This window comes from Procambarus clarkii, chromosome 53 (assembly GCF_040958095.1).
Source record: "Procambarus clarkii isolate CNS0578487 chromosome 53, FALCON_Pclarkii_2.0, whole genome shotgun sequence".
NCBI lineage: Eukaryota > Metazoa > Arthropoda > Malacostraca > Decapoda > Cambaridae > Procambarus > Procambarus clarkii.
The window spans coordinates 24,793,322-24,809,971 of record NC_091202.1 but is presented as its reverse complement, the minus strand read 5'-3'; positions in this window follow the sequence as shown (position 1 = coordinate 24,809,971).

Below are 16,650 nucleotides of genomic sequence, written 5' to 3'. Positions count from 1 at the left end.
CCAGGCAACAGGGTGGTCCAGAATAAACAGGCATCACCACACGCCATAAAGTAACTAATGAAACCAAAATAAATCCAACTTTTTCCAATCAATTATAACTGACACGAAGTATTGAGTGAGACGAATGGCTCGAACCTGGACCCGCTATTCGCTCCACTCGCGACTGTTACGATCAACGGTTAATTAAGCGGCTTTTGTGAGCCTTTTGTAGATTTGCAAACCAAATAGTTTTAATTCTCTGGCGTTCAGCTCAGAACTTCTAAAAGAGTTAGAAAATTAACACTCTTACTTCTCTATCAGACTCTCAAGACTACTACGGGCTCACCATAGCCCGTGCTACTTGGAACTTTTTGTTCCAAGTAGCAAATCTTAAACAACAACCAACATCAAGACTCTCAAAAGATACTTCCTGTCCCCAAAGATTTTGACAAATAATAAAAGATAAAATTAATTGGTAAATCTTCGACGTGAGAGCCACAATGTTTGACAATTAATAATTGTGTAAATTTCAATTATACATTTTGCAAATTGGAAGATTCTGTACGACAGTTCCGTAGAATGTAATATTCTTTGTGTGAATTATAAGGTAAATTGCTTCCTATTGAATTATCATATTTGATCAAGAAGCACTGTATATTGTATCATTGTATTGTCTCAGATTATGAAGCACTGCATATTGTATCATTGTATTGTCTCAGATTATGAAGCACTGCATATTGTATTGTCTCAGATTATGAAGCACTGCATATTGTATTATTGTATTGACTCAGATCATACCTTCTGTCTTCAATACCTTCCTGTCGACCTTTGCAACCTTCTGAAGACCCTTGCAACCTTCCAAAGACCCTTGCAACCTTCCAAAGACCCTTGCAACCTTCCAAAGACCCTTGCAACCTTCCAAAGACCCTTGCAACCTTCCAAAGACCCTTACAACCTTCCAAAGACCCTTGCAACCTTCCAAAGGCCCTTGCAACCTTCCAAAGACCCTTGCAACCTTCCAAAGACCCTTGCAACCTTCCAAAGACCCTTGCAACCTTCCAAAGACCCTTACAACCTTCCAAAGACCCTTGCAACCTTCCAAAGGCCCTTGCAACCTTCCAAAGACCCTTGCAACCTTCCAAAGACCCTTGCAACCTTCCAAAGACCCTTGCAACCTTCCAAAGACCCTTGCAACCTTCCTGTCGACCCTTGCAACCTTCCTGTCGACCCTTGCAACCTTCCAAAGACCCTTGCAACCTTCCTGTCGACCCTTGCAACCTTCCAAAGACCCTTGCAACCTTCCAAAGACCCTTGCAACCTTCCAAAGACCCTTGCAACCTTCCAAAGACCCTTGCAACCTTCCAAAGACCCTTGCAACCTTCCAAAGACCCTTGCAACCTTCCTGTCGACCCTTGCAACCTTCCAAAGACCCTTGCAACCTTCCAAAGACCCTTGCAACCTTCCAAAGACCCTTGCAACCTTCCAAAGACCCTTGCAGCCTTCCAAAGACCCTTGCAACCTTCCAAAAACCCTTGCAACCTTCCAAAGACCCTTGCAACCTTCCAAAGACCCTTGCAACCTTCCAAAAACCCTTGCAACCTTCCAAAGACCCTTGCAACCTTCCAAAGACCCTTGCAACCTTCCAAAGACCCTTGCAACCTTCCTGTCGACCCTTGCAACCTTCCAAAGACCCTTGCAACCTTCCAAAGACCCTTGCAACCTTCCAAAGACCCTTGCAACCTTCCAAAGACCCTTGCAACCTTCCAAAGACCCTTGCAACCTTCCAAAGACCCTTGCAACCTTCCAAAGACCAAGCCAAATTCCTAAATACCCTGGCAACTTAACCATGACATCTTTACCCAACGACGTTGGGTAAAGCGACCATTACGAGGCCTCAACAACCATACCATCATTACACAAGCTCTGACAACCTATACAAGCATTTAAAGTACTAACTGTATGGTCAAACATTCCTTACACCAGATGTTTATATTCCCCGAGCAGTAATTAGCAAGGCGGGAGACAGGTAAGGATTGTAAAGTTACATATATTGACCAAAAGTGTCCTCTATTTTGACCAAAAATGTCCTCTATTTTGACCAAAAGTGTCCTCTATATTGACCTAAAGTGACCTATATTGACCTAAAGTGTCCACTATATTGACCTAAAGTGACCTATATTGACCTAAAGTGTCCTATATTGACCTAAAGTGACCTATATTGACCTAAAGTGTCCACTATATTGACCTAAAGTGTCCTATATTGACCTAAAGTGACCTATATTGACCTAAAGTGACCTATATTGACCTAAAGTGTCCACTATATTGACCTAAAGTGTCCTATATTGACCTAAAGTGTCCACTATATTGACCTAAAGAGACTTCCTGGCCAGGATAATAGCGAATGAAACAATGGTCAATATACAACATTCCAACAATTCATTTAACTCTTCAACATTCAGAAGACACCTAAACATTCCAGGTGTGTGGCAGCTTTCATCAATACAACATGACCACACATCTGAGAGCAGCAGCCCAAGAACCACACATCTGAGAGCAGCAGCCCAAGAACCACACATCTGAGAGCAGCAGCCCAAGAACCACACATCTGAGAGCAGCAGCCCAAGAACCACACATTTGAGAGCAGCAGCCCAAGAACCACACATCTGAGAGCAGCAGCCCAAGAACCACACATCTGAGAGCAGCAGCTCAAGAACCACACATCTGAGAGCAGCAGCCCAAGAACCACACATCTGAGAGCAGCAGCCCAAGAACCACACATCTGAGAGCAGCAGCCCAAGAACCACACATTAAACACCCTCCTAACACCCAATTAACTGTATACAAAACACAGACAATAAAGATTACTAACAAATAAAAAAAACATCCATACAGCACATACAGATTAGCGACAAATAAAACAATGACCATACAACCAACTTCTCCTCCAACACTGCAGCAGCCAACATGTACAGCTTCTCCTGCAACACTGCAGCAGCCAACATGTACAGCTTCTCCTGCAACACTGCAGCAGCCAACATGTACAGCTTCTCCTGCAACACTGCAGCAGCCAACATGTACAGCTTCTCCTGCAACACTGCAGCAGCCAACATGTACAGCTTCTCCTGCAACACTGCAGCAGCCAACATGTACAGCTTCTCCTCCAACACTGCAGCAGCCAACATGTACAGCTTCTCCTGCAACACTGCAGCAGCCAACATGCACAGCTTCTCCTCCAACACTGCAGCAGCCAACATACACAGCTTCTCCTCCAACACTGCAGCAGCCAACATACACAGCTTCTCCTGCAACACTGCAGCAGCCAACATGTACAGCTTCTCCTGCAACACTGCAGCAGCCAACATGCACAGCTTCTCCTCCAACACTGCAGCAGCCAACATACACAGCTTCTCCTCCAACACTGCAGCAGCCAACATACACAGCTTCTCCTCCAACACTGCAGCAGCCAACATGTACAGCTTCTCCTGCAACACTGCAGCAGCCAACATGCACAGCTTCTCCTCCAACACTGCAGCAGCCAACATGTACAGCTTCTCCTGCAACACTGCAGCAGCCAACATGTACAGCTTCTCCTGCAACACTGCAGCAGCCAACATGTACAGCTTCTCCTGCCAACACTGCAGCAGCCAACATGTACAGCTTCTCCTGCAACACTGCAGCAGCCAACATGCACAGCTTCTCCTCCAACACTGCAGCAGCCAACATGTACAGCTTCTCCTGCAACACTGCAGCAGCCAACATGTACAGCTTCTCCTCCAACACTGCAGCAGCCAACATGTACAGCTTCTCCTGCAACACTGCAGCAGCCAACATACACAGCTTCTCCTCCAACACTGCAGCAGCCAACATGTACAGCTTCTCCTGCAACACTGCAGCAGCCAACATGTACAGCTTCTCCTGCAACACTGCAGCAGCCAACATGTACAGCTTCTCCTGCAACACTGCAGCAGCCAACATGTACAGCTTCTCCTGCAACACTGCAGCAGCCAACATGTACAGCTTCTCCTGCAACACTGCAGCAGCCAACATGTACAGCTTCTCCTGCAACACTGCAGCAGCCAACATGTACAGCTTCTCCTCCAACACTGCAGCAGCCAACATGTACAGCTTCTCCTGCAACACTGCAGCAGCCAACATGTACAGCTTCTCCTCCAACACTGCAGCAGCCAACATGTACAGCTTCTCCTGCAACACTGCAGCAGCCAACATGCACAGCTTCTCCTGCAACACTGCAGCAGCCAACATGTACAGCTTCTCCTGCAACACTGCAGCAGCCAACATGTACAGCTTCTCCTGCAACACTGCAGCAGCCAACATGTACAGCTTCTCCTGCAACACTGCAGCAGCCAACATGTACAGCTTCTCCTGCAACACTGCAGCAGCCAACATGTACAGCTTCTCCTGCAACACTGCAGCAGCCAACATGTACAGCTTCTCCTGCAACACTGCAGCAGCCAACATGTACAGCTTCTCCTGCAACACTGCAGCAGCCAACATGTACAGCTTCTCCTGCAACACTGCAGCAGCCAACATGTACAGCTTCTCCTGCAACACTGCAGCAGCCAACATGTACAGCTTCTCCTGCAACACTGCAGCAGCCAACATGTACAGCTTCTCCTGCAACACTGCAGCAGCCAACATGTACAGCTTCTCCTGCAACACTGCAGCAGCCAACATGTACAGCTTCTCCTGCAACACTGCAGCAGCCAACATGTACAGCTTCTCCTGCAACACTGCAGCAGCCAACATGTACAGCTTCTCCTCCAACACTGCAGCAGCCAACATGTACAGCTTCTCCTGCAACACTGCAGCAGCCAACATGTACAGCTTCTCCTGCAACACTGCAGCAGCCAACATGTACAGCTTCTCCTGCAACACTGCAGCAGCCAACATGTACAGCTTCTCCTGCAACACTGCAGCAGCCAACATGTACAGCTTCTCCTGCAACACTGCAGCAGCCAACATGTACAGCTTCTCCTGCAACACTGCAGCAGCCAACATGTACAGCTTCTCCTGCAACACTGCAGCAGCCAACATGTACAGCTTCTCCTGCAACACTGCAGCAGCCAACATGTACAGCTTCTCCTGCAACACTGCAGCAGCCAACATGTACAGCTTCTCCTGCAACACTGCAGCAGCCAACATGTACAGCTTCTCCTGCAACACTGCAGCAGCCAACATGTACAGCTTCTCCTGCAACACTGCAGCAGCCAACATGCACAGCTTCTCCTGCAACACTGCAGCAGCCAACATGTACAGCTTCTCCTGCAACACTGCAGCAGCCAACATGCACAGCTTCTCCTGCAACACTGCAGCAGCCAACATGTACAGCTTCTCCTGCAACACTGCAGCAGCCAACATGTACAGCTTCTCCTGCAACACTGCAGCAGCCAACATGTACAGCTTCTCCTGCAACACTGCAGCAGCCAACATGTACAGCTTCTCCTGCAACACTGCAGCAGCCAACATGTACAGCTTCTCCTCCAACACTGCAGCAGCCAACATGTACAGCTTCTCCTGCAACACTGCAGCAGCCAACATGTACAGCTTCTCCTGCAACACTGCAGCAGCCAACATGTACAGCTTCTCCTGCAACACTGCAGCAGCCAACATGTACAGCTTCTCCTGCAACACTGCAGCAGCCAACATGTACAGCTTCTCCTGCAACACTGCAGCAGCCAACATGTACAGCTTCTCCTGCAACACTGCAGCAGCCAACATGTACAGCTTCTCCTGCAACACTGCAGCAGCCAACATGTACAGCTTCTCCTGCAACACTGCAGCAGCCAACATGTACAGCTTCTCCTGCCAACACTGCAGCAGCCAACATGTACAGCTTCTCCTGCAACACTGCAGCAGCCAACATGTACAGCTTCTCCTCCAACACTGCAGCAGCCAACATGCACAGCTTCTCCTCCAACACTGCAGCAGCCAACATGTACAGCTTCTCCTGCAACACTGCAGCAGCCAACATGTACAGCTTCTCCTGCAACACTGCAGCAGCCAACATGTACAGCTTCTCCTGCAACACTGCAGCAGCCAACATGTACAGCTTCTCTTCCTCCAACACTGCAGCAGCCAACATACACAGCTCCTCCAACACTGCAGCAGCAAACATACACAGCTTCTCCTGCAACACTGCAGCAGCAAACATACACAGCTTCTCCTCCAACACTGCAGCAGCAAACATACACAGCTTCTCCTGCAACACTGCAGCAGCCAACATGTACAGCTTCTCCTCCAACACTGCAGCAGCCAACATGTACAGCTTCTCCTCCAACATTGCAGCAGCCAACATGTACAGCTTCTCCTGCAACACTGCAGCAGCCAACATGCACAGCTTCTCCTGCAACACTGCAGCAGCCAACATGTACAGCTTCTCCTGCAACACTGCAGCAGCCAACATGTACAGCTTCTCCTGCAACACTGCAGCAGCCAACATGTACAGCTTCTCCTGCAACACTGCAGCAGCCAACATGTACAGCTCCTCCTGCAACACTGCAGCAGCCAACATGTACAGCTCCTCCTGCAACACTGCAGCAGCCAACATGCACAGCTTCTCCTGCAACACTGCAGCAGCCAACATGCACAGCTTCTCCTGCAACACTGCAGCAGCCAACATGTACAGCTTCTCCTGCAACACTGCAGCAGCCAACATGTACAGCTTCTCCTGCAACACTGCAGCAGCCAACATGTACAGCTTCTCCTGCAACACTGCAGCAGCCAACATGTACAGCTCCTCCTGCAACACTGCAGCAGCCAACATGTACAGCTTCTCCTGCAACACTGCAGCAGCCAACATGTACAGCTCCTCCTGCAACACTGCAGCAGCCAACATGTACAGCTTCTCCTCCAACACTGCAGCAGCCAACATACACAGCTTCTCCTGCAACACTGCAGCAGCCAACATGTACAGCTTCTCCTGCAACACTGCAGCAGCCAACATGTACAGCTCCTCCTGCAACACTGCAGCAGCCAACATGTACAGCTTCTCCTGCAACACTGCAGCAGCCAACATGCACAGCTTCTCCTGCAACACTGCAGCAGCCAACATGTACAGCTTCTCCTGCAACACTGCAGCAGCCAACATGTACAGCTTCTCCTGCAACACTGCAGCAGCCAACATGCACAGCTTCTCCTGCAACACTGCAGCAGCCAACATGTACAGCTTCTCCTGCAACACTGCAGCAGCCAACATGTACAGCTTCTCCTGCAACACTGCAGCAGCCAACATGCACAGCTTCTCCTGCAACACTGCAGCAGCCAACATGTACAGCTTCTCCTGCAACACTGCAGCAGCCAACATGCACAGCTTCTCCTGCAACACTGCAGCAGCCAACATGTACAGCTTCTCCTGCAACACTGCAGCAGCCAACATGCACAGCTTCTCCTGCAACACTGCAGCAGCCAACATGTACAGCTTCTCCTGCAACACTGCAGCAGCCAACATGTACAGCTTCTCCTGCAACACTGCAGCAGCCAACATGTACAGCTTCTCCTCCAACACTGCAGCAGCCAACATGTACAGCTTCTCCTGCAACACTGCAGCAGCCAACATGTACAGCTTCTCCTCCAACACTGCAGCAGCCAACATGTACAGCTTCTCCTGCAACACTGCAGCAGCCAACATGTACAGCTTCTCCTGCAACACTGCAGCAGCCAACATACACAGCTTCTCCTGCAACACTGCAGCAGCCAACATGTACAGCTTCTCCTGCAACACTGCAGCAGCCAACATGTACAGCTTCTCCTGCAACACTGCAGCAGCCAACATGTACAGCTTCTCCTGCAACACTGCAGCAGCCAACATGTACAGCTTCTCCTGCAACACTGCAGCAGCCAACATGTACAGCTTCTCCTGCAACACTGCAGCAGCCAACATGTACAGCTTCTCCTCCAACACTGCAGCAGCCAACATGTACAGCTTCTCCTCCAACACTGCAGCAGCCAACATGTACAGCTTCTCCTCCAACACTGCAGCAGCCAACATGCACAGCTTCTCCTCCAACACTGCAGCAGCCAACATGTACAGCTTCTCCTGCAACACTGCAGCAGCCAACATGTACAGCTTCTCCTGCAACACTGCAGCAGCCAACATGCACAGCTTCTCCTGCAACACTGCAGCAGCCAACATGTACAGCTTCTCTTCCTCCAACACTGCAGCAGCCAACATACACAGCTCCTCCAACACTGCAGCAGCAAACATACACAGCTTCTCCTGCAACACTGCAGCAGCAAACATACACAGCTTCTCCTCCAACACTGCAGCAGCAAACATACACAGCTTCTCCTCCAACACTGCAGCAGCCAACATACACAGCTTCTCCTCCAACACTGCAGCAGCCAACATACACAGCTTCTCCTCCAACACTGCAGCAGCCAACATACACAGCTTCTCCTCCAACACTGCAGCAGCCAACATGCACAGCTTCTCCTGCAACACTGCAGCAGCCAACATGTACAGCTTCTCCTGCAACACTGCAGCAGCCAACATGTACAGCTTCTCCTCCAACACTGCAGCAGCCAACATGTACAGCTTCTCCTGCAACACTGCAGCAGCCAACATGCACAGCTTCTCCTCCAACACTGCAGCAGCCAACATGTACAGCTTCTCCTGCAACACTGCAGCAGCCAACATGCACAGCTTCTCCAACACTGCAGCAGCCAACATGTACAGCTTCTCCTGCAACACTGCAGCAGCCAACATACACAGCTTCTCCTGCAACACTGCAGCAGCCAACATGTACAGCTTCTCCTCCTCCAACACTGCAGCAGCCAACATACACAGCTCCTCCAACACTGCAGCAGCAAACATACACAGCTTCTCCTGCAACACTGCAGCAGCAAACATACACAGCTTCTCCTCCAACACTGCAGCAGCAAACATACACAGCTTCTCCTCCAACACTGCAGCAGCCAACATACACAGCTTCTCCTCCAACACTGCAGCAGCCAACATACACAGCTTCTCCTCCAACACTGCAGCAGTCAACATACACAGCTTTTGCAACACTGCAGCAGTCAACATACACAGCTTCTCCTCCAACACTGCAGCAGCCAACATACACAGCTCCTCCAACACTGCAGCAGCCAAGACACGCCCATCAACAACAAGGTCTCACAAAGCGAGGCCTCGTCACAGCAACCAATAAAACGCACCAACAAATAATACGAATTTTCTTGAAACCAAAACACAATTTCTCGTTTAAAAACGCAATGTTTCAACAACAAAAACAACTTTTCAACATTGCAATAAAAATTCCCAACAACAACAGTTTTACGTAACAATTTAACTTTTTTTTTTGTACAAAAATCAAGCGAAATGGGGGAAACTCGCTATCATATTTCAGCTTCCTATGATAACTGGCCACTAAAAATAGGGTTAGTTATCATGACAGAATGTGAGAGGGACTTTGTATTGACTAAAGACTTAGTTCACACAAGTGTATATTTTCAACAGCGAATACAGCCACTTATAAGTAATACAGCCACTTACAACTAATACATCCACTTACAACTAATACATCCACTTACAAGTAATACAGTAACTTACATCTAATACAGTCACTTACATCTAATACAGCCACTTACAACTAATACAGCCACTTACAACTAATACAGCCACTTACAACTAATACAGTCACTTACAACTAATACATCCACTTACAACTAATACAGTCACTTACAACTAATACAGCCACTTACAACTAATACAGCCACTTACAACTAATACAGCCACTTACAACTAATACAGTCACTTACAACTAATACAGCCACTTACAACTAATACAGCCACTTACAACTAATACAGTCACTTACAACTAATACATCCACTTACAACTAATACAGTCACTTACAACTAATACAGCCACTTACAACTAATACAGCCACTTACAACTAATACAGCCACTTACAACTAATACAGTCACTTACAACTAATACAGTCACTTACAACTAATACAGTCACTTACAACTAATACAGCCACTTACAACTAATACAGCCACTTACAACTAATACAGCCACTTACAACTAATACAGCCACTTACAACTAATACAGCCACTTACAACTAATAGTCACTTACAACTAATACAGTCACTTACAACTAATACAGTCACTTACAACTAATACAGTCACTTACAACTAATACAGCCACTTACAACTAATACAGCCACTTACAACTAATAGTCACTTACAACTAATACAGTCACTTACAACTAATACAGCCACTTACAACTAATACAGCCACTTACAACTAATACAGCCACTTACAACTAATACAGTCACTTACAACTAATACAGCCACTTACAACTAATACAGCCACTTACAACTAATACAGCCACTTATAACTAATACAGTCACTTACAACTAATACAGCCACTTACAACTAATACAGCCACTTACAACTAATACAACGACTTACAACTAATGCAATACATGAACTGGGTAGGGGCCCCAGAGTCTATCATCTGGGTAGGGGCCCCAGAGTCTATCATCTGGGTAGGGGCCCCAGAGTCAATCATCTGGGTAGGGGCCCCAGAGTCTATCATCTGGGTAGGGGCCCCAGAGTCTATCATCTGGGTAGGGGCCCCAGAGTCTATCATCTGGGTAGGGGCCCCAGAGTCTATCATCTGGGTAGGGGCCCCAGAGTCTATCATCTGGGTAGGGGCCCCAGAGTCTATCATCTGGGTAGGGGCCCCAGAGTCAATCATCTGGGTAGGGGCCCCAGAGTCTATCATCTGGGTAGGGGCCCCCAGAGTCTATCATCTGGGTAGGGGCCCCCAGAGTCTATCATCTGGGTAGGGGCCCCAGAGTCTATCATCTGGGTAGGGGCCCCAGAGTCTATCATCTGGGTAGGGGTCCCCAGAGTCTATCATCTGGGTAGGGGCCCCCAGAGTCTATCATCTGGGTAGGGGCCCCAGAGTCTATCATCTGGGTAGGGGCCCCAGAGTCTATCATCTGGGTAGGGGCCCCCAGAGTCTATCATCTGGGTAGGGGCCCCCAGAGTCTATCATCTGGGTAGGGGCCCCAGAGTCTATCATCTGGGTAGGGGCCCCAGAGTCTATCATCTGGGTAGGGGCCCCCAGAGTCTATCATCTGGGTAGGGGCCCCAGAGTCTATCATCTGGGTAGGGGCCCCAGAGTCTATCATCTGGGTAGGGGTCCCCAGAGTCTATCATCTGGGTAGGGGCCCCCAGAGTCTATCATCTGGGTAGGGGCCCCAGAGTCTATCATCTGGGTAGGGGCCCCAGAGTCTATCATCTGGGTAGGGGCCCCCAGAGTCTATCATCTGGGTAGGGGCCCCCAGAGTCTGTCATCTGGGTAGGGGCCCCAGAGTCTGTCATCTGGGTAGGGGCCCCAGAGTCTGTCATCTGGGTATGGGCCCCCAGAGTCTATCATCTGGGTAGGGGCCCCAGAGTCTATCATCTGGGTAGGGGTCCCCAGAGTCTATCATCTGGGTAGGGGCCCCCAGAGTCTATCATCTGGGTAGGGGAACCCAGTGCCTATCATCTGAGTAGGGGCCCAGAGTCTATCATCTGGCTAGGGGCCCCCAGAGTCTGTCATCTGGGTAGGGACCCCCAGAGTCTTTCATCTGGGTAGGGACCCCCAGAGTCTATCATCTGGGTACGGCCCCCAGAACCTGTCATCTGGGTAGGGCCCCCAGAGTCTATCATCTGGGTAGGGCCCCCAGAGCCTGTCATCTGGGTAGGGCCCCCAGAATCTGTCATCTGGGTAGGGCCCCCAGAACCTGTCATCTGGCTAGGGGCCCCCAGAGTCTGTCATCTGGGTAGGGACCCCCAGAGTCTGGCATCTGGGTAGTGGCCCCCAGAGCCTGTCATCTGGGTAGGGACCCCCAGAGCCAGTCATCTGGGTAGGGGCCCCAGAGTCTGTCATCTGGGTAGGGGCCCCCAGAGTCTATCATCTGGGTAGGGGCCCCAGGCAGCGGTAAAGCTGCCTTACATTAGTATACAGACACTAGCTCCCCTTGCCTATCACACACACACACATGTATACAGCGTGTATTGGACCGAGGTGACAGGGGTCGACTGCCTTACAGAAGGATTGTGGGTCGAGGTTCAAGGCTTCAGCCAAGGGTGACGTCGAAACCGAATTGTCTGTATCAAGAATTCTCACGTCTGTGATGCAATATTGTGGCTGTTATCTGCACGACGTGGCTGTTATCTGCACGACATGGCTCTTATCTGCACGACGTGGTTGTTATCTGCACGACGCGGCTGTCTCGCCTGCAATGCATATTGGATTCTGTTGCAGCTGATCTGCATGTTGAGGCTGTAGACAATCCCATCTGGTGTGGCCTACTCTGAGGCCAGCTTTGTCTACTCAGCTGAGGCACCTACCTTGCCTAGGAGAAGGTCCTCCACTGGGTCAACAGATGTTGAGGACAGGACATGGAGGGTGGCGTGACATCCTCCACACACTCTAGCCTCAGAGAGTCAATGGAAAGGTAACTTGGTTCAACTGTGAGTCACTGATAGGTCGAGAACCTTTTCTAACAAGGACTTGAGCTGACCATCATAGTCGTGTAGGTCAGGGAGGCTGGGAACACCTCTGGAACACCCAGAAGACACTCAGGATATCGCCAGCTTGTCAGGGCTTAGCAATAGTTGAACCAGAGAAGGAACTAACAGTACTTGGTGGAGAAGAAGAACAGCAGGTCACCTTCTGTCTCAGAGGGGAGACAGAAGGTGGTGAGGATGTAAACACAGTAGAAAGAAACTGACAGGAAATGACAGAAGAAAGAGAAATATAATCGAGAACATTGGACGATAGACAGGAGGAGTGAAGCTTAAGACGGGCACTGAGACGGTCAAGCTTAGGACATAAGCTGAGGGGAACCTGTCTTGAGGTGACAGATGCTAACACTATACAGTCCATGACAGGTGACAGACACCAACAATATACCGTCCATGACAGGTGACAGACACCAACACTATACAGTCCATGACAGGTGACAGACACCAACAATAGACAGTCCATGACAGGTGACAGAGACCAACAATATACCGCCCATGACAGGTGACAGACACCAACAATATACCGTCCATGACAGGTGACAGACACCAACAATATACCGTCCATAACAAAAGACACAAAAGATAAAGATAAGCTTACAGAGCAAGATAATGACTTACGAGAGACAGAGATAAAGTTGCTGGAACTTAAACCACTCAACAGGAAAGTTACACACACACAACCAATCACTGAAGATGATGGTGACCAATATTAGATCACCAAGACTCTCGATCAAGCACACAAGAGCTCTCAGTGAACTGTATTGACCCAGAGTTATTGACCCAGAGAAATATAGTAAAGAGGAAGGAAGACAGAGGCAATAAAGAGGAAGGAAGTCAGAGGAAATAAAGAGGGAAGAAGGAAGACAGAAGCAATAAAGAGGGAAGAAGGAGGACAGAGGCAATAAAGAGGAAGGAAGTCAGAGGAAATAAAGAGGGAAGTAGGAGGACAGAGGCAATAAAGAGGAAGGAAGTCAGAGGAAATAAAGAGGGAAGAAGGAAGACAGAAGCAATAAAGAAGGAAGAAGGAGGACAGAGGCAATAAAGAGGAAGGAAGTCAGAGGAAATAAAGAGGGAAGTAGGAGGACAGAGGCAATAAAGAGGAAGGAAGACAGAGAAAATAAAGGAGAGAATGAGGCTGAGGCAATAAAGGAGGAACAACTAGTAGAGACACTTTCATTTCAGAACTCGATGTTAACTTTATTACCTCGATTAAATAAAATGAGAAATACAGTTAATTACTATTTCCAGCTCTGGATGAGTGTCAAGGCTCTCTGGGAGTTACAGACACCAGTAACTGTGTTCACCACAGACGGCAGTAACTGGTGTTCACTACAGTCGGCAGTAACTGGTGTTCACTACACTTGAACACTTGAACACTTGAACATCTCTGTGTCTTCTCGTTCTACGGAATTGTTCTTCGACTCTCTCTATCCCTTCTCAGAAAAGTCTTCCCAACTTCTCTTGTCCTCTTATTTAGCGACGTAACTGACTTCTGGAAACTGTGAGGCATTGATGAATGTTTCTGGTTGCGGGTTCCCCCCTCACCGTGAGGGCCAATGAGATGTCTCACCCGGGAAAAGTGAGTGAGAAGTCTCACTAAATTTGTTGTGGTAACTTTCTCTTGTGTTGTTCTCTCCTCTGTAAGTGCAGTTGTGTTTCAGCAAGTCATTGTATTATGATGATATTTTTATCTCTTTCTCTTACAGATAAGGAAACTTTTGCAATCTCCTCCTCATCTTGTAATTGATAGGGTCAACTTCTAGTAGCCACTCGATCAATTCTCTCGTGAGTTTGAGTTTACGATCCACTATAGTTGTCGTTTTTGTGGTTAATATGGCAGTGTGCGTACAGGTGGTGGCGGAGGACGAGCACACGAGCACACATCGTGTATAATGGTTCGAGGCGTGACCTGTCCTGCCTCACCTCTCAATACTCTTGTCGTATTTGTAGTGTGGATTACGACTTCGTTCAGTATATGATGTACTACTGGGATCACTGTCCTGTAGCAGCTTACAGGTGTGGCATCCTACAGGTGTAGCATCCTACAGGTGTAGCAGCCTACAGGTGTAGCACCCTACAGGTGTAGCACCCTACAGGTGTAGCAGCCTACAGGTGTAGCACCCTACAGGTGTAGCACCCTACAGGTGTAGCACCCTACAGGTGTAGCACCCTACAGGTGTAGCACCCTACAGGTGTGGCACTTACAGGTGTAGCACCCTACAGGTCTAGAACCCTACAAGAACTATGTTCTGGGATATATACAGTAGATATATATCACCACCACTACCATCACACTACCACCACAGCTACCACCACCACCACAGCTACCACCACCACCACAATCACCACAAAGGGTCAATATCTGCCTGAGTACACCACCTCTCCTCCGGCCCTCCAATTAGTGGCCTCCAAGTGAGCCTCCCACAGCAGTGGAGCAACTAACACACCCGTGTATGACTCCATTACTGTATCACCAACAACATTTGCAACACCTGCCAATTAGGCCCATTGTGCAGCTGCAACAAATCCAGCCTCCGTGGTGAGTTGCAGATACATGTGATGATGTTGTTGTTGGTAGGTCTTGTATTTGTCAGGTTGATACAGTGTTGTATTTGTCTCTGTGTTCCATCCTTCCCCACCTGCCTGTAGCCTACAGCCTGAGGGGTCTACAGGGTACTGTAGGCCTGTATCATTCCCACCTGCCTGTAGCCTACAGCCAGAGGGGCCTACAGGTTATTGTAGACCTGTGTATCACCCACACCTGCCTGTAACCTACAGCCTGAGGGGCCTACAGGGTACTGTAGGCCTGTGTATCACCCCCACCTGCCTGTAGCCTACAGCCTGAGGGCCTACAGGGTACTGTACGCCTGTGTATCACCCTCACCTGCCTGTAGCCTACAGCCTGAAGGCCTACAGGTTACTGTAGACCTGTGTATCACCCCCACCTGCCTGTAGCCTACAGCCAGAGGGGCTAGAGGTTACTGTAGGCCTGTGTATCACCCCCACCTGCCTGTAGCCTACAGCCTGAGGTCCTACAGGTTACTGTAGACCTGTGTATCACCCCCACCTGCCTGTAGCCTACAGCCTGAGGGGCCTACAGGTTACTGTAGGCCTGTGTATCACCCCCACCTGCCTGTAGCCTACAGCCTGAGGGCCTACAGGTTACTGTAGGCCTGTGTATCACCCCCACCTGCCTGTAGCCTACAGCCAGAGGGGCCTACAGGTTATTGTAGACCTGTGTATCACCCACACCTGCCTGTAACCTACAGCCTGAGGGGCCTACAGGTTACTGTAGGCCTGTGTATCACCCCCACCTGCCTGTAGCCTACAGCCTGAGGGGCTACAGGTTACTGTAGGCCTATGTATCACCCCCACCTGCCTGTAGCCTACAGCCAGAGGGGCCTACAGGTTATTGTAGACCTGTGTATCACCCACACCTGCCTGTAACCTACAGCCTGAGGGGCCTACAGGTTACTGTAGGCCTGTGTATCACCCCCACCTGCCTGTAGCCTACAGCCTGAGGGGCTACAGGTTACTGTAGACCTGTGTATCACCCCCACCTGCCTGTAGCCTACAGCCTGAGGGGCTACAGGTTACTGTAGGCCTGTGTATCACCCCCACCTGCCTGTAGCCTACAGCCAGAGGGGCCTACAGGTTATTGTAGACCTGTGTATCACCCACACCTGCCTGTAACCTACAGCCTGAGGGGCCTACAGGTTACTGTAGGCCTGTGTATCACCCCCACCTGCCTGTAGCCTACAGCCAGAGGGGCCTACAGGTTATTGTAGACCTGTGTATCACCCACACCTGCCTGTAACCTACAGCCTGAGGGGCCTACAGGTTACTGTAGGCCTGTGTATCACCCCCACCTGCCTGTAGCCTACAGCCTGAGGGGCTACAGGTTACTGTAGGCCTGTGTATCACCCCCACCTGCCTGTAGCCTACAGCCAGAGGGGCTACAGGTTACTGTAGACCTGTTCTTCAGTCTCTCCTCGAGATTTCTTGAACCACAAGTTAAGAATGCGTCTGACCTACAAGACAACTCACCGTCATTTGTTGTAGCAAACTTTGCACGCTCCAGCCACCACCAGCGTCCAATTAAGGGATAGTTAGTGATA